General features: G+C 40.4%; 1 protein-coding gene across 1 annotated transcript in view; it reads right to left on the bottom strand.

Moving 5' to 3' along the window:
* plxdc2b (plexin domain containing 2b) overlaps positions 1–20,365 on the bottom strand; it is a 113,329-nt gene that overhangs the window by 73,250 nt on the left and 19,714 nt on the right. The window lies entirely within an intron of this gene.

The raw sequence follows: 20,365 nt of genomic DNA on the forward strand, positions 1-20,365 counted from the left end.
TTTCTTTTTACTATCACTGCACACTGCTGCGCATAAATTCCAGGCATACAACTCTCAGTAATTATTATGCAGAGAAAGTGTGCTTTGTTGACCTGTGGTGTCTCAGATTTTACGCATCCCCTCTTAAAAACACAACCTGTCATTAAGCAAACACATAAAGTCGTAAAGCTGAGAGAAAGTTAAACACATCCAGTTTCACAGAGCTCCTAGAACGCAATCCGAATATCATACGCCGAAATCTGAGCTAATCAGAGCGTGAGACAAGTCAGGATAAGAATTAAAATAGTGCAGCAGATGAACAAAAGAACAAAATCGGTTTCTTCTTACGGAAAAGCCTCTAAAAGAAATTCATAAGCCAGTTTTCTAAAAGGATTTCTGATGTCTTTCCCCCTGGAGAGGAACATCAAGTTGGCATCCTGCCTGTCATGAACGCTTCGTTTCACCACAGATTTGTTTTGCCGACAATTAGTCACATCTTTCCAAGTCGGGGCACTGCAGCACAAACATCCCCCGAGGTTCAGATTAGGTCCGCCGATAAAAAACGATTTTTTTTCTTGAAACATAATAACCAGCTTGTTGAAGAAATCACATTGTAACTATTACACTGAAATTTTGATGTCTCACTTCAGCAATTAGTTAGAGCCCGTGACCCCTTTTGAAGAGAAAGAGTGCAAAGATACGCTTCAGAATTTGAATCAAAACGCTAAAGGACACACTCATATCGTATAAACTTGTTCTGACTTTTGCTGATATGCTTGTTGTGCAGGACACAATGAACTTTATCAGAATGGCTCCCGGCATCACCGGCACCAGGAAACGAGCATGTTGTGAGCGAGCCCTCCTTTATGCCGCCCAAAATGAGAAAGCAGGCAGGGGGGCTATAAATAAAAGCCCATTTTTGAACTCTGAACATGTTAATTACAATCTGCAGAGAAAGGAGGTGGAGGGAATGAATTAGAAGGTGACTAATATTGCATTCACACTGCCTGGGGAAACACAGCGTCCGTGAAGAGGACAGGTGTCAGGACTGCGTGTTAGAAGAAGGAATGAAGCCAAAGGGAGAGAAAATGAGGCGGAATTAGGAGGCAGTTCTGCTTCGGGTCCAGTGATTTTTAATCAAGGCTTTAACCTTGAGGAACATAACAGGTTTTTGTTGTTTTTTTACTATGGCTTTGTGGGGAGCTGCTAATTTTCTTTCTGAGTAAAAACAGTGGACACAAAATCCCAAGCAGGCTAAACCACAAAGCGCCCAGAAACATGCCTGAGCACAGTGTGTCAAACCCCAAAACACAGGGTTTAAAGTGCTGGAGTCAACCATCATGGAGTCTGCTGTCACTGCTGCGGCTTTCTTTATGTAATTGTTGGTTGTCTTGGCTCTGGCATTGGTCAGTGTAGGAAGTGTACACAAAAATGCTTTGGCAAAGAGACACACAGGCAGGCATGGCAGGCAGGCAGCACGATCACACAGACGAGAGCGCTTCCTGAGTGATACAAGCGCTAAGGAATTCAGGATTCTAGTCAGGCACAGTTTCTGTCTCATATTCCAGGAGATTGAGTGATAGACTGCAGGACGATGAAGCGCGGCTGTTGGCCCTCATTCCACTTTGCGAATGAGTAGTACTGCACTGGAGCCTCGAGGCCTTGATTCACTCCACCGTGAGAGAAGCTGGGGCTGGGGGGCGATGCATCACTGGACACTGGACGTCCCGCAACAGATTATTTCTCCTCCCTCCAGCGCGAGCTATTACCTGTGGTAATACGACTGTATCCTTACAGGTCAACCGGCTCAAATCCCCACTGAGAGAAAAAACCTTAACATCTCTCACTCTGCCTAAATCTCTGCATGAAAATGCTAAAGAAGTCCTTTCACTCTTCCCACAGTCCTCAAGTACCTGCCTAACATAGCCTAAAATTGGAAATGCTTACATCAGTACTGGTGAATAGGCAGAACCAAACGCTTTCATTCACAAACAATGGGACTCACACGATCTTCAGCTGCGTTTCTAAGGGACACGAACACGTCAACAAATCTAACATCTGGGACGGACTCAACACTATAATCACTCTTTTTGTCCACTTATCCTCAGAGCACTCGGCCACCCCAATCTTCTTCCGAGAGCTGATCTCTCAGTCGCTTTAGCCTCAGAGATGGTTTCAGGTCACGAACTCGCTGACTCATTCCTGTCTTGTATATTTTAGGCCAGCTACACATCTGCTAACACAGTGCGGAAAAATGAGTTCAATATTCAATCAAACACTGCCACAAAGTGAGGTCTTTTACAATTTTCACAGCAAACTCTATGACATGTTACAGCAGCAAAAGCGTTGGACTTCAGTTCAGGTTTCAGTCTAAATAGAGAAGATATCGCTAGCATAGCGTCCTGACCCACATGCTGTTCAGACCTTTTGCTTGTAAAGACCAGCCAATGAGAAGAAAGTTGGCTTAAAGGTACAAAGGTAAAGAATGAAAACAAGCACAATAATTCCCCTTCAACACCAGTTTTGAGGATGCTCTATCACTTTATTGCTGTATGCTGTTATTAGGGTCATAATAACAGTGACTGAAACCAGCACCGTAAAACAGAAACAAGTAAACTGAATTCAGTCAGTCTTCTTAAGTTGACCTGCACCTCTCCTGATTAGATCACTGAGTGTAATCAGCTGCTGAAGTGCTTCAGTTAGACACTAAAAATAAAATCTAATTTACATAAATCAATAATTGGCATAATCGTTGATTTTTATTGGCTGACTAACAGCTGATCAGTAGAGTCAGATGGACACTGGATGACAGAAGGTCAGAGATGCTTCACAGTGTGAGAACATTTTTCAATAATTAGAGACACTTTTCTCAGTTCCAAACTCATCCCAGCCTTTGCGTATGTTTTTTTATAGGTTAATCTTTCACTTTTTCCCCTCCAAAAGCCAGCCTTATTGTCATACAGTAAAATGTTTTCTGCCAAAGGAGAAGCTTTAGATCTAAATTGGATAAACTGGAGATATTGCTATATTCTTCTGTGATCGCTTGTTTCACTGGTATGCAACTGTGTGTGCTTTCCAAAGGGTCGCAGAGCAGCTGTTTGCAGAAATGATCTGAAAAGCATATACGTAGTTATATTAAAGATAGCTGCATTCATAGACCAAATGACTGTGTGATTAAGGAATTAATTGGCATAATCATTGGCTGCAGTCCTGTGCACCTGGAGGTGTGATTAATTTATAAATGCAGACAGCCGTTCGTGGAAAACAGAACATACTGTACAAGTTGTCATAGCAGTGAAGCTAAGGCGAAGAAATGATTGTCTGCTATTCTTATCTCATCGCAGCGTTTTTGTCAGGAGTTTACAAGCTGTCCACAATGCTCTGCTCTTTTTCTTTATATTACCTGGAAGAAAACAAGCTCCTGTAACAAAAACAGGCTTTTCTTTTGTCCATCTTATGATTCGGACTGTTATCTGATTCACTTAAATCGCTCAGTGCCGAATCTGTTTTCATCTTCCTGTATAGCACCGCCACACTAATATTGAGGGCTGCTTTGGCAGTGCTGTAAATTATGATCATTTTAACCATATTGATTACCACAGGCACTTCAGGCTAATTGAGCACTGTAAACTCTGAAAGCCATTGATCTGAAAGGTCACCCAGAGACAATGTGCACGCGCTGGAAATATCAGGCCCGGTGGTGGGCGGCACCCTTTTAACTGAAGATTGATTCTCTTTAGCGTGGAAAAGGTTCTGAGAGTGTTTAGATGTGTGTGGATGTGTATGTCTGCAGGTGGAGACTGATTTAGTGCCAGTATGGGTGTATTAACTGTGCTTTTTTCCTCCCACTTTCTCTCTGAGCTGGAGACTTCAGGCAAGCCCAGACAGGGGCCCTAGGGCCTGTCCTCATCCTTCCTGCTAATCCATCAGCATCACCAAGCCTCTCACCCGTCCACCCTGCCAAACCTCTCCACACTCCAATGTTCACTGGGCTGAGTGCTGTGTAAACACATGCAGAGGGGTCCGACTCTCCCAGCGGACCTGTTATTTCCCACAGTTAAAAAAGCCCAGCTGTCTAAGGAGGAGTGTGAGGGGAGGGCAAGAATATCATATTTTAAAATATCAGACAGGCTGATATTCACCAACTGCAACGTAACAGATATATTTGCAAACAGAAAATCTTCTGCATGACAGAAAGTCACTGGTACAAAATAGTGTGGACCTGTTTTAACCCTCTGAATTCATCATATGTCACTAATCCTACAGTAACATACACTCTGGGAGTGCAAATGCTTTGCAGTATCAAACTAAAACAAATACCTGAATCCCAAATATCTACTGAGATGATCTAAAGTCACTAAATGTGATTAAGAGCATTTTTTTTCTTTTGATTGTATTATTTTAGATGGTTTAGCAGCATTGTTATCACATCATAAAATATCTAAAAAGATTCTGTGTTACTTAAAGTAAGATGTGTCCACAACCCACACAACATAAACACAGTTATTTCTTTAACTTTAATCTATTTTGGAATATATGTAGAACTTCCATAAAAGTGTCAATAAAATCCAGATAACTGCACTGTAACGATTTAAAACTGGTATATAATTTGAATTTTTGACACATGTTGAAAGGGAGACTCACCAAAAACCTTCTTTTGATTACGTTGCCTGCAGTTTGCAAACACTGGCTAACTGCTAAACACAGTCCAGTAAAACCAGAATCTGAGAATGTTCGCCTTCAAAGTAAAAGTTGTAGCTCACAGCTGAAGCCAACACGTTTGAAAAGGCAAACGGTCTCCTCTGTGTCGGATAATTTCACTGCCACTCAGAGAGCAGTTGGCAAGGGTTTGCAGACAAATTGGTATCTTCCACGCAAACATCCTGTTTGTGACTGAAGTAATCAAAAGCGCCACAAAGCTGTGACCGACAGCAGCCTTTCGCCATTCAGGAATATGAATGTTTCCCTATCGAGTGGCAAATGTTTTCTAATCAGCCCTCCTAGGTCTGTGTGACTAAACCAGATTTCCAACACAGGTGTCACTGTTAAATTTAGGTCGATCAAAACAGGGGCATAATTTCCAGGGGGGTTATGACCCCCCCCCAAAAAAAAAAAAAAAAAAATCTGATCCAACCAATACAACCCCCCCAATAAAATTATGAATTATCTTGCATAAATAGGCTGTTGATTTTCTTTACTTATTTCGGCTATTACCAGCAAAATAGTTGCATGTTTAATCATCTGGGAATTTACCCAGATTTATTTATGTATTTATACAGAGATCTTAACCCCCCCAATATTCAGTACAAACAGTTTAATAGTGAGTATTTTTGCTCTAATGAACACCTGGACATGAATTAATTTTGTAAAAGAAACAGTGTTTCCTTTTTTAATAGTTTAATATTTTCTTTTCTAGGTTTATTAGCAGCATTTTTCATCTAAAACATCAGTGTGCTTTGTTGTTGTTGTTGTCCCACATTTTATGTAAAAAAACCAGTTAAAATATATGTGTATGTATGTATGTATGTATGTATGTATGTATGTATGTATGTATGTATATATATATATATATATATATATATATATATATATATATATATATATATATATATATATATATATATATATATATATTTATTAGGGGTGCAACGATATTCGTATCGATATTGAACCGTTCGATACAGTGCTTTCGGTTCGGTACGCATATGTATCGAACAATACAACATTTGTAATTTATTTTATCAATTTTCCTTCTGACGATGCTGTCTGTGTTGAGCGCTCAGTGAATCTGTGTTCGACTACTCCGCCTAGGCTGCACTGTCGAGCGCAGATCCACTGAGCGCTCCACACAGACAGCATAGACAGAAGGAAGAGCGCAGGGCACCTCCCCCACCCTCATTCAGATCTGGCGTTTGGAATTATTTTGGTTTTCATGTGACGTATGACCCTGAAGGTAAGCGAGTCATGGACTAAAGTAAAACAGTATGTTGGATGTGCCATGCAATGCTCAATTACATGGGTGTGAACTAGTGTGTTAGCGCAGTTAGCTCGTTAACGTGTTGGCCGTCTAGCCCCATGCACGGAGCGATCGGCGGTAGCTCGTTAACGGAGATTTGCCGTGTTGTGGCGTTAAGGTCATTTCAACGAGATTAACCTGAAAGCACTAGTGGGAACACAACGAATACGACTGCACATTTACGCTGACATCATCCTAGTGCAAAGACAAAAACAACAAGCATGCTACTAACTTTAGCCGAGTCATTTAGACAGCTGTTAGCACATGATTCTCCTTATGCTGCTGAGAATATAGCCCAGAAGAAGCGGATAGTATAGCTTTTATTTTGGAAAGAGCCATTTCTCTGTAATAAACTCTCTTTTCCAAAGATGAGTGATTCCTCAATCAGATACAGGGCTTGCAATATCGCTAGCCCGACGTCCCGGAGCTAGCGATTTTTTCAGTCGGGCTACCAAAATCTCTCTCTTCCCTGCCCGTCGGGCTATTGTAGGAAAAATATATGTCAATGCTTTTGCATTCTTTCAGAAATGTAGCTGGGTAATTATGTCATTGGCATCGGTGAGCCACTGTCAATATGTGACATATTGAAGTCGCGTTTGAATTTGCGCTTGTTTTTTTGCTTTCACTTTGCAATCGTGCGAACTGTGTATAGAGAGCGACAGTACTGATTGGTGAGTGATGATAATTTGTGCACCAATTCCTCTGACATCGTCTTATTAATCGTTAGCTTACTATGCAAACATGACAAGTGAAATCTCCTGCAGCAAGCTTAAACATGTGAGAGGTTGATCGCGCAGAGAATCGCTGAGCTTATGTGAGTGCGTGTGTAAAAGCAGCAGGAGAAGTTATGACAAATCAGACTATAAGGCAAAAAGAAAGTGCAGCTTTATGGTTTCATGGACAAAATAATTTCTGTGGCTGCGATATGACGAGCTAAATAACCAGGGCTGCACATAAGTGGTCCGCAGGTGCGCATTCGCTGTCAAAATAAAAAACACGCACAAGGGTTAGGGTTAAATTTAAAAACTGCACTTTTGAGTTAAAATATATATTTATAATTTTAATAAATGACAAATTAAAAAGGCATGAACATTTTTTTTGTATCGAAAAAATATCGAACCGTGACACCAAAGTATCGAACCGAATATATATATATATATATATATATATATATATATATATATATATATATATATATATATATATATATACACACACACACACACACACACACACACATCTATATAAATGTCGATGTATATATATATACATCGACATTTACTGCTAGAAACGAAAAAAGGCTAAAAAATCTTTAAAAATATTGAAGTTATGTGATTTACAGTACTCTCTGAATACAGTGTCTAATCCTTCATGAAGACAAATTCAACCAACAACACGTACTGTGGTTGTCACAGCCAGTCAGTTTTCCGGCCCTGGAAGCAGCCCTCATACCCACTTCTGAAACTCCTGATAATCAAGCCAATTTGCTGAAGCCATAAATACTCAAAATGTGAGTAACAGAAAACCAATTAAACAAAAACATGCATTACACATGTTTTTCTCTGAGATAATTTCCCTGTGAGCCGTTGTAAACATATACCCAATATTTTTTTTTATGTTCTACAAAAATATGTGGAAAAACATATGACAAACTTCTTTATAACTTGCCAAATCCCAAATCCCAGCAGAGACTAAAAGAAACAGAGGACCTCCAATCTTATCGCTGCCAAACCCATACCCGGCATACATTTCATACATCTGCTGACAAACTGGGAGCCACATCCAAGTCGCAGACTATAATTGCCTCTGCCTCTCGCCATTCAGGAGTGGCAACTTCAGCCACTCACAGGAAATCAATATTAAATATTGTTTACAACACAACATCCTCGCAGAAAATGAGACCTACGCAGCGGCATGTCGCAGAGCAGATGGCTGATTCCCTCCAAAAATCCCATCATAAGTGAGGATTTAGTAGATGTGGCATCACGTTTATGCGACTTCCAATCAATCAGAGCTCAACAATGGCAAATATTTGCAATTCATTTGCATTATACTGATTTCTTTTTTTTACCTAATGTGTAAATTTTTAATTATGCAGATTTAGCTGAGGAAATATTGAATCTGAGCTCTGCGTCATTTCTTTTCTGACAGGACAATGAAGGCGCAAAGGTTTCTCTCCTTTTCAAACCATGCAAGCTTAATTAAACTCATTAATTCTGTAATTCATTAGTTTTCCCATTTATTTCACTTCATTCTTTCTGGTGATTGTATGTCACTGAAATGACAAGTGCAAAAAAAAATTATCAGCTGTCTCGAACAATCGAATAAAGCCTGCAAATGTTTAATTTCTCTGGGTAAGACGTAAGAGATGATTTCCTGAGGAAATGTGCTCTTCACTTGGATTTTAATTGGTTTCTTGGTAAAAAAAACTGTCAAGCTGTCTCATTTTGTTCTGCGCTTTTCGGGAATATTAGCAAAGACAAGGTCTTGGGTTATCACTCCCAGATGCAAACCCCAGACAGCTGTGTGTGCAGCTGCAGGTTGTTAACATGTATGAGTGTTTGGGTCAGCAGTGCTTTCCGCAAGAAAGTGCCAGCTAGGGTGGAAGAAGAAGCCAAATTTTGGCCCCATATTTGTTGGCCTATAGCACGTGCCGATGCCTGTACTGTGCACACTGATCCCAGTTATTGTAATTTTTAGCCTGCATGGTGTCTGGCTCCAAAAGTACTAACTGTTTGGAAATTAGTGCAGTATTACTACACTCTTGTCCCAGAATGCTTTGCAAAATTAGTGCACAACCAATTATGATTCAGCTGATGGGCTTTAGACTCTTTCAGGGCTTCGTGCTCCTGCTTGCCTCCTGCTCCTCGTTCTCACGGGACAGACGCTCATATTGTTCACCTCAGCAGCCTTGATGCTGTCCTGTCATACTGCTGCACGTTCTGGCATTCATGTTTGTGGTAAAAAGTCCAACTGGTGTTAATGGAGGATGAAATTAGCCGACTAAGATGCTCCTGCCTGTGTCTGGGGGTTGCCCCATCGATCCTTCAAACATGCCTATCGATCCAATCCAAACATATCTGTGACCCCTGCAGAGGACACATGAGTAATTGTTCACTTCAGGTTCTGTTGGTGCCGTTTGTCTCGTACAGCTCAGCGTGGCTGCACAGGGTCTTTAATAGAAACAGACAGTTCAGTGGCCTTTGACAAAAAAGAGCCTGGAAGTGTCTGGGTTTGAATACAAATTGGATACACTTGTTCTCGAATATCTTCCAGCTTTCTCTCCTGTTTGTCCCTTGCAGTCTTAAACAGCGAGCGAGGATGACGGTTAGTTCGCTGCCTCTGAGGTGATGATGAAGAGGGGAGGAGGTGTAAGAACGGCTGTGTTATTTGGGTAAAGAGATGGATGTACCTTGGCAATCTCAACCCACACTTGCACACCCTCACAATTTCCCCCAGGAGAACAACGAACGATGCCTTTGTTTTGGCTCACAGTCAGCGAGAGAGGCTCCTAATCAGTCAGTGAGAGATTCATATTCACACCTATTTGGGCCCCGGGCTCTCTCGATTTAGAGATGAAAGCTATGCACTGCTGGCTTATTTGTAAAAGTAGAGTGTGATTCTCGAGTCCAGGGAAGGAAAAACAATGTTGTTTAGCAGATGCTTCTATTTTTCACAAAGTTTAAACCAATATGTGAGATAAATCTATATTCCTAAAAGAAAACAATGCATAACTTGTAAAATGTTCATTTTGGTCCTATGAGTTTGGCCAGTATGACTTCAGCTGTGCAAGACCTTTGTAAAATAAAAAATATATATAATATATATAGTGTTTGTAGTAACTGCACTTAGAGCTGGGCGATAGAACGATAACGATATGTATCGCGATATAACTTTTACTCGATAGAGAAATTAAGCTATCGCGATAGACCTCGCCGCTCTTGTCCTCTTAAAATAAAAAAAAAATAAAAAAAGGTCAGCCAATCCAAACTAAGTAGCGCAGAGCCGAACCAATCACAGCCGCAGCGTCACGTCGCGTGACTTGTTACGTACAGCACAAGTGCCAAGCCGCACGTGTGTTTGTTTGGGAAGCAGCCAGCGCATAATGGAGGAAATGAGTGTGCCGACTAGAAAAATCAACCGAGCGTGACCGAAGAGAAAACAGATGATGGTTCCAATGCCGGAGAGATTGTCGAACGGAAGAGCCATAGAAGTTCCGTAGTGTGAAGGTATTTCGGCTATTTCAAGTCTGACAAAAACAGAGTAGCGTGCACTGTAAATTGTGCCGAAAGCAAGTCTGGAAATACAATAAACTGGTGCATGCGTCACACTGTGCGCCACGTTATTGTTTCGGTGAAATGAATTTCTACAATACTGTTACTGTTAATTCTACTCTCTGCAGTGTTTAAATGCTTACATATACACACAGTTACTGTCCCTCCACACATACGACTCGGTTCTGCTTCTATGCCCCAGCTTTGTTTACTTTTTCCCACCGAGGCTTCTAGACTTCTGATTGGCCAACATTTCTGCACGGTTAGGAATCTAGCACCACCTGCTGCTTTGGCATGTTCATAGCAGCGTTTTCCTTCATTTCTGCCTTTATGTGTGGACGGGATTATTTTTTAAAACGAAAACGGAAAATCTCAGTTTTCAAAAATACCCGTGTACGCGTGGACGTAGCCTCAGTCTCTGACGGGAAGCGCTAATTCGTCATTCGGCTTTTGTCAGACTAAAGTAACTGTTAAAACTGTTTGAAAAGCTAAGCTATACAACAAGGAGAGATTGAGAATTTCCTTTTAGTTCTCAGTTTATTTGATATTGTCAAAAGTTAGTCAGTTTTGTCTGTTCTTCTGTAAAACAAACTAAGATTTATTTTTAGAATTAATATTTTGTTTCTAAGTGGAATTGACAATTTAGTCTGTTTCGTTTGTTCTATTTTGAAACTTAAACGCTTTAGCGGCTGCCTTTTGTGTAGTTTGCAATATTTGCCTTTATTTATCTGAAAAAGTCTCATGTTCCTTAAGTACATCTACCCTGTTGAACTTATTATGGGAAATAAATATTTAAATAAAAACAAGCTGCTGATTATTTCACATTTTACTTGTGAGCAACGGCACATTTAAATCTTACAAATATAGTTATTTGGCTTATATCGTGATATATATCGTTATCGCCTGAAATGAAAAAAACATATCGTGATATGAAAAAATCTCATATCGCCCAGCTCTAACTGCACTGTAAGGGAGTTGTATTTTGGTTGCTGTAGCTTGACATTTTATGGGAAAGCTAAACCCTGAATCTACTCTGGCTGGAAATCTCCCCACTTTGGGACTTTGAAGTGCGACAAGTACGCTTCACCCCGCCACACTTAGTATGCTATGCCTCTGGGCACACTGCCATCAGCAGTGGGGCCCATGGCCTGCAACTCCTGGCTTCGCTGATCAAACTTCAGGACCCCCCCCCGGCACTGACAGAGCCTTGGATAGCTTCTCCATCTTTGGAGAAAAAAAAGCATTCAAACCTTTCAGTGTAAAAGTACCAAAATAGTCAAGTGGAAATCCTTAATTGGAACTAAAAACCTTGCACTTCATTTGCAAGAGAATTAAAAACCAAATTGTCTCATATGAATGATCTAGAGTCAACACAACACACTGGCTTCTTGTTTACTTTTTTTTTTTTTTTCATACTTCTAGAATATAGTAGAATATTAAATAACCACATTTTACTCCACTCTACATCCGTCCTTCCAGACTTGACATTTAACCTTCAGGATATAAAATGTTATCACTTTATAATTTCATCCCAATAGACATGTTGGGGAAAATCCTTCACAATTAGTGCAGAAATTCTTGAGTCATGGTCAAAGGCGTGTTTGGTGAGGTGAGTTTGTCCTTTGACCACCAGGTTCTAATCATTAGATCCTTGAGCCCAAGAAAGTTTGTGTAACTCTAAAGAAGATGCTGATTTGACAATTATAACCCATCAGATTTTAAACTTTATTTACATAGCAGCTGTTTCCTAGTCCTCCTTCCTGCTTTTCCTCTCCCACACGCTCACACCATACCTGTCTGTTGCTTTCATCTGTATTTTATGTGTCTATTTCATATTTCTCCCATAGTACATGTTTATTTTCCTTTGTAAAGTCATCCACTCTGCTGCCAATACACTGTATCGGTACAGATGAGACACTGAATATGAAACATTAATGTGGACGCTGGAAGGTGGAGGGTCTTTTTATAAGTAAACGTGAGCATTTTTTGGACGCTTTCAATAACTCCAGTGTTATTGACTTTGTCACTGTGGCCCGATGATGAGGACAGTGAGTATATTTCAAAAATAGAAGCCCAGGTTGTTTAGTTTGGCATCACAGTTACGGAGTACTCAAGTAAATGTACTCTCCACGGGTACTTTTCCCAAAACTTGTGCTGCTGCACCAAGGCCATATTCAGAGGCAAATGCCTATAGAGAAACAACAAGAAGGGGTGCAACATGAATAAAACATGAAAATCTCCCTGCAGTGGTAACCTGAAAGCTTTCAGCTTTTTCCAAACACATCAGATGGAATATGGACAGCTTTGCTCTGACACAGGTGAGAAACCCAAATTCTGCTTTTAAGGATTTCATGTCAAGAAATGGTGGAAAAGCAGATCCTGAAGACAAACAATGTCAAAAGGGGTTCTTAAAAGCGGCCGAAGTTCAATGGGATGATGCCAGGTTATGATGAAGGTGGGGAAACAGCGGGAGTGGAGCTGTCAGAGCCACAGTGCGGTAGGGGGAAAGGCCCTGAGGGGGCTGGAAGGTGGGCTGAGTCACTCTGTTACACTGAAGCAGACACCATCCTGTAACTTCACACCACCTGTCTCGGAGGATTCAGCCACAGGAGCGAGACTGCCGGAGGCTTTACAGGCAGAAAACACAGGCTCCATTACTCAGACGCACATGGGGAGCCTGTGCAGCGCTCTTCCTGGCAGAGAGAGATAGACTCCTGGTGCTGCCGTTCACGTTTTCTTAAAAAATTTGAGAGGCCAAATTTGTCAAGAGGAGGCGATTATTATAACGTTATGATGGCCATTTGAGCAGCGACTTTTAGCAATCCATCTATTTTTAAGACAGCCAAAGTATAGTTCTGCCCTTGCGTGCAAAGACAAAGTTTGTTGTTTGACAGGGAAAATAATTGCAGCATTAGCATATCATTACTGGCTGGCAGTAAGACAATGGATCAACAAAACCTTTCTTTGGTCCTGCTCCAAATGTACCCATAATACTTGGCAGATACCGAGATTATAACCGTTCGTCTAATTGATTTCTCATCATTCTTTCGCCGGGTTTCAGAGCCCAGTATTAAAAATAATTAAAAAAATATTGATCAAAGTGGAAAGATACCATTTCACTTCACAGGGAGGATTGGGTATGAATGCAGCTTTGAACTGTTACATCAGATTTCATCAAATTCAGAGGCAAAGAAAATCTAATAAAACCCACAGCGGGAGTGTAGCCACGCAGAAGCTAGATCTGGTGATTTGTCTCGGATGAGAACTCCTCTACTTGATATCCTGTAAAGAAGTGAGGCAAGGTAGGTTTTGTATAGACTTGTCCCACAGGACAAGCGCTGTGTAAAACGGAATAATGGACACTTCTGGCTCATTTACAGACTATAAAGACAGTAGAGTGGTGTGTTGGGCTGTGGTGAATCTACAGCATTGTTTATGAGCATGTCAGCTGGGAACTGGGTGAGTCAGACCTGGGTGAGTCAACTGAGTCAGACCTGCAGAAACATGCCAGACACAGATGCCTCTCTTGATCTTGCAAAATGACCTTGACAGACAAGTTTGTCCTTGTAGCGAAATGTACCTGGAAAATCTGCACTTGGGCTCCTGTCAGCTGTTTCACGACTGACATTGAAACAAAGCAGCTTTTTTATGCAAATGACATGTAATTCAGACTCAAATGTAAGGTCGGGAAATGATGTTTATGCTAAGCTAAGCTATCTGGTGAATAGCTGCATATTTATTGAACAGCCACATGTTAACCTTCTCATCTTCGTCCTGGCAAAATAGCAAGAAATCCCATGTTAAACTACTTTGTTAAAAGGTGCCATTTTTTAATTGTTAAATTTTAATCTAACTATTTAAGTGCCTTGAGCCAACTGTTGTTGTGATTTGGTGCTATATAAATAAAATTGAATTCAACTGAAGTTTATTCATTTAAAAAAATTTGGGAATCAATTGCAGTTTCTCTGGAATTGGTGCAATAAATTTGTTAAGTTTAGAGCAAGTTGTCACAAAAAAAATGACACAAAAGGAAAAGATTTAATTCTCCCACCTCACAGGAAAGAATTTAGCATTTTGCTTAAAGGTGCTTAGAAAAACAACTGTGTGAGAGCACCTTATCTTTCATAAAACACCTACGCCGTGTGTGCTATTCAGTAAAAATATACATGTATTCCTGGCCAGAGAGCTGAAACTATCCAGAACTCAGGAAAAGGATGTTCAGAGACTAACAAAAACTTTGACATCTGCAGGAGAGAGCGAGAGAAGGGAGTGGTGAAGAAACAAGGTTGGGAAAAAACAAGACATCTGCAGAAAATGTAGCTTTAAAAAAATAATAAAATAAAGGAAGCAAGAATAAATAGACTCCTGAATTTCACATGACATCAGCAGAGGCTGTGGACCGTGGACTATTTTCGCCTACAACCATGAGAATCTGAGTGTCAACTGAAACTGTTTATTCTGTTTATACGGGCAACAACAAAATGCAGGGAGCATAGAGAGAGACTGCTGACATAAAATAATAGTGATCTTTGACCTTTAAGACAGCACCATGAACTACACAATTCATGTAATGCAACATTTAGAGTCCGGGCTTTCTTTGGATGACCTTTGGAAAGCTATAGCCATAAAAGATTAGTCTCACATTGGAGTGTTGCAGCTGAATTCAGAATATGGCTGAAAGGAAGCTTGTGTGACTCCAGCTGTTTGGATGAGCTCAGACCGTGTTAAGGTTTCTCCACAGCTCCCACTCTAAACTATATCTCTAAACCCTACACTTCCTTTTCTCTTTGTGTGTCTCTAGAAAGCCAAAAACTTCCTTTTTAAGACAGGTGTGAGCTTCCTTTTTCCTTTTTTGACTCTGAATGCCAAATGTTTCACAGAAGACAGCTAATATAAGGAACCTCTTAAACTGAAAACATGCTGTTGAATTGATTTATTACAATATCTGACCAGATTATCTCAAAGCTAGTGGATGAAAAAGAGATGGACATCCCCTCCAAGTTCACGAATCAGACCGTCGTAAACACAGACCCCTGACAGATTAAGTGCACCCACTCTCTGAGTAGATAACCTGTGACCACCGAGACAATCGGGTCCTCGTAGTGATGCTACGCCATAAAGAAAGTCGCTCTGACAGACGGGGTCAAATTATCACCGTCAATCACTCCGCAATCCACTTCAGCACGCCACCGAGCGGGACTGCCGGGGTGTCATGGAGACGGGGCCTTTCATTACCTCGCTGTCAACGTGATTGTAGCTTCATATCAAGCCGGATATGCTGCCTGTCATGTCTCGGCAGGGGCCTGTCACTGCAAATCTACCACAGAACACAAGCACCTCGGGCTGAAACACTAAAAATCCGATCATTTAAAGATAACAAAGACATTGTGGCTAAAGCTAGCCAAAGCTTGGAGCAGCCTTGGTAATGAGCAAAGGATCAAAGCAGTTATGAGGTAAATGGAGATGAGATTGGAGATGAGGGGAAAAAGGGAAATGTTGATGCTTTGCTATTTGGTGAAGTTAGAAACATGATGGAAAATTATGTAAGGGCCTCTCATTTATTCTTAGTTTGTTTTTTAAATAAAATAGCTACATCTGCCTTTGTTTGCTAAGGTAAAATATGCCAGATAAATGTGGGTGGGCAGCGGCTTATTTTCAGCTAATGACCTGTATGTCTTCCAGCAGCAGAGTACTTTATTTTCAGTTGCTGAGGTAAGAAAAGATCCTGTAACTTACTGCAGTTTGGGAAAAATGTAAAGCTTAAAAATTTATTTTGTAAATAAAACAATATGTTGCATTAAAGAAAAGATGACTTTTGTTTGTATAAGCTGTCAGTTATACAGGGAGTGCAGAATTATTAGGCAAGTTGTATTTTTGAGGAATAATTTTATTATTGAACAACAACCATGTTCTCAATGAACCCAAAAAACTCATTAATATCAAAGCTGAATGTTTTTGGAAGCAGTTTTTAGTTTTAGCTATTTTAGGGGGATATCTGTGTGTGCAGGTGACTATTACTGTGCATAATTATTAGGCAACTTAACAAAAAACAAATATATACCCATTTAAATTATTTATTTTTACCAGTGAAACCAATATAACATCTCCACATTCACAAATATACATTTCTGACATTCAAAAACAAAACAAAAACAAATCAGCGACCAATATAGCCACCTTTCTTTGCAAGGACACTCAAAAGCCTGCCATCCATGGATTCTGTCAGTGTTTTGATCTGTTCACCATCAACATTGCGTGCAGCAGCAACCACAGCCTCCCAGACACTGTTCAGAGAGGTGTACTGTTGTCCCTCCTTGTAAATCTCACATTTGATGATGGACCACAGGTTCTCAATGGGGTTCAGATCAGGTGAACAAGGTGGCCATGTCATTAGTTTTTCTTCTTTTATACCCTTTCTTGCCAGCCACGCTGTGGAGTACTTGGACGCGTGTGATGGAGCATTGTCCTGCATGAAAATCATGTTTTTTCTTGAAGGATGCAGACTTCTTCCTGTACCACTGCTTGAAGAAGGTGTCTTCCAGAAACTGGCAGTAGGACTGGGAGTTGAGCTTGACTCCATCCTCAACCCGAAAAGGCCCCACAAGCTCATCTTTGATGATACCAGCCCAAACCAGTACTCCACCTCCACCTTGCTGGTGTCTGAGTCAGACTGGAGCTCTCTGCCCTTTACCAATCCAGCCACGGGCCCATCCATCTGGCCCATCAAGACTCACTCTCATTTCATCAGTCCATAAAACCTTAGAAAAACCAGTCTTGAGATATTTCTTGGCCCAGTCTTGACGTTTCAGCTTGTGTGTCTTGTTCAGTGGTGGTCGTCTTTCAGCCTTTCTTACCTTGGTCATGTCTATGAGTATTGCACACCTTGTGCTTTTGGGCACTCCAGTGATGTTGCAGCTCTGAAATATGGCCAAACTGGTGGCAAGTGGCATCTTGGCAGCTGCACGCTTGACTTTTCTCAGTTCATGGGCAGTTATTTTGCGCCTTGGTTTTTCCACACGCTTCTTGCGACCCTGTTGACTATTTTGAATGAAACGCTTGATTGTTCGATGATCACGCTTCAGAAGCTTTGCAATTTTGAGACTGCTGCATCCCTCTGCAAGATATCTCACTATTTTTGACTTTTCTGAGCCTGTCAAGTCCTTCTTTTGACCCATTTTGCCAAAGGAAAGGAAGTTGCCTAATAATTATGCACACCTGATATAGGGTGTTGATGTCATTAGACCACACCCCTTCTCATTACAGAGTTGCACATCACCTAATATGCTTAATTGGTAGTAGGCTTTCGAGCCTATACAGCTTGGAGTAAGACAACATGCATGAAGAGGATGATGTGGACAAAATACTCATTTGCCTAATAATTCTGCACTCCCTGTAGTTCTTAGAAATGAAAAATGTGAATTAACAAAAAATTGGTATCGGCAGGTCAACCAAACGAACACAGAAATGGAAATTGGCCAAGAAAATTACAATCACTGCATCTTTAGTTATAGCATCGAGGTTACCGTTTTTAGATTTTCAGATGCAGTAGAAGAAGAAAAGCTAATATTATTCTATAATTTTTGGCACAACTGAGACTGAAAGCTTCAGGTCCACATTTGTATGCAAACATTTAAACAGGCGACTGCTGAGAAGTCTGTGGCTTCTGACTACAGATTGTAAAATGTAAATGGACTGGTTCTTACAGAGCACTTTTCAAGTAATTGTAAAAAAAGATCCTCTTTTATCAAAAGAGGCAAAGATTTAAAAGGGAAAAAAAGAAAGTAACAAGAGAGTGGACCTTTAAGGGCATTCACTTGATGAAGTGCGGACTGTGATTTGAGAAGGTTCAAAAGTGGTTGATGAAATTCTATCAGATCAGTGACACAAGCTGCCTCCATATTGACCTAATACAAGTGGGTGTTTCATCACAGGAAGCGAACTAGCCTTTGTACAAGCAGGGTGTTTACAGTGGCTGAAACAGAGGCTTAAATTCTAACTTGAGACTCAAATGATAGTTTTTTGCATTTAAAAGTCATATTAAAGCTCAAGAATACACATAAAGTCTTTGGTTCTTGCTTCACTGCAAGCACGCCGGCGTATTTGTCTGCTTTCTGCAGAAGATGGAGAGTCACAAAGGCGTATCACAAAGACTTTGCACAACAGGAGCACATCAAGCCTGCATACCAGTAACAAAGCTGAAAATTCTCTCTACACCATGCATGAAATGAAACCCTTCAAAAGGATACCTGGATCCTTACTGGTTGGTGAGCTAGGCTGAGCTACATTTTCACTAAAATGTAACAAGTTAAGGAAAAATCTGCCTGAAATCCAGAAAAACAAATTAAAAGAAATAAATAAAACAAGCCGACATGACCAAGCACAACATTTGTAAGGTAACGATGGACAAAAGTAGCATTAAAATTGGCTGAATTTGCAGCATTAGCTGCTGTGACTATAAGCAGAAAAATCATACCAAGGAATTTTAAGCATTAAACTTAGAAGGTAATGTGACTTGAGTGCCGTACCTTTCTTACATATATAACCTGATCTTTGAGTTACCTTAAGGTGAAAGCATTCACTTATCATATCAAATTAACAACTTCTGAGAAAATGTGACAGATTAGCAACAGTTTTGAGGTTAATGAGTCCAAACAAACAGGCATAGTGTGTTTTTTCGTCAGATTCCATTCAGTCTTTTAAATCACGTTTAAAAACGTATTTGTTTGATCTGGCATTTAAGGCGAATTAGGGTAATTTACATCTGGCTCTGTATTTAGATTATGTAATTATCTTATATTTTATATATTTGTAATTTATATTTTAGTGTGATTTTATTTGTACTGCGATTTTACTGGAAAGCACTTTGGTGTACTTCGGTCTTAAAAATGTGCTATATAAATAAATTTTGATTGATTTTGATTGATTTTGTCTAAAGAAAACGAAAACCACAAACGCAGTGAGACTTCCCCAACCTTACCAATCATAAAAGCCCCACCCAAAGCATTTCCGTGACAACAGTCTTGTGCTGTAAACAGAGACTTGTTTCTGAATGCCCAGAATTTGTTACTTGCAGATGAAGACAAAAAACCTGCTACACAATAAGTTAAACTGCTGCCAGTTTTATGGTATTTCTTTCAACACTCATCAGAAGAACACATGCAGCACAAATGTTAATCATTTCCCTGTTTTTTTTTATGACAAACCTCAAATAAATTGAAGCTTTAAAGCTGTCCCATTAAATTTTCAGGCAATCTAATTACACAAGACACATTTACAGGATTAAAATGCTTCAATTCTAAAAAGCCTCCTACAAATCGGTTTTCTCGTCAAAGGAATTAGACTCCAGCCCTCCTAGCGCTGACTGAAAGCTTTTACTCCAGCTATAAAAAGATCGAGGGTTATCGGCCCATGCGCTCACGCATTTGCTAATCGATTAGAAACCTTTCCGAGAGTCTACTCTCTCATATTTGTCTAGAAGTAGCATGTTTGTCCAAGCTCTGCTGGTGGTACCACAGTGTTAATGTGTTTGCCTCCCTCTCACCCAGACACGGGGATGGATTTAGCCAGCGGGCTGCTGAGTCAGGCAGAGGTCTTCTACTGCTGAGAGATAAAGGTCAAGGGTCAAGTTGAGGCACATACTGGCTGTCTCTGTCTGGTTTGTCATCTGACTTCTATATTTAAACAGTGTTTTGCTTCTAAGCAGTCACAACATGCTTGGACCGAACTTGTCCTCTGGCTATTAATACTATAAATCTTGATGCATGTAGGGCTGCAGTCAACCCAATAAACTCTTGGTTGACTGCAACTGTACCAACCTTTTAACTAATTAGCTGATCACAGGTAGGCTGGAGAGGGGGAAACAGTGTTTGGACTACACTTTACCTGCTAGTCGTTTTAGCCCAAACCAATAGAATAAGCTAATATTATAAGCATGTGTACTTTTACCTTTAAGCTAACGCGTTAACAACAGACTGACGAATCTTTCTGTTTAAAGGAGAGATGAGGCTTCACATGCAGCTTGGTCTGGCGTCTACTGACATAAAGTCTGAATGTGTGTGTGCTTGCAGAGTTATTAGTAGACTAAACATAATTATAT

Source organism: Copadichromis virginalis, linkage group LG9 (genome assembly GCF_057382275.1).
Source record: "Copadichromis virginalis isolate Kocher_CV1m ecotype Utaka linkage group LG9, C_Virginalis_male_GT1.1, whole genome shotgun sequence".
In the NCBI taxonomy this organism is placed as follows: Eukaryota; Metazoa; Chordata; class Actinopteri; order Cichliformes; family Cichlidae; genus Copadichromis; species Copadichromis virginalis.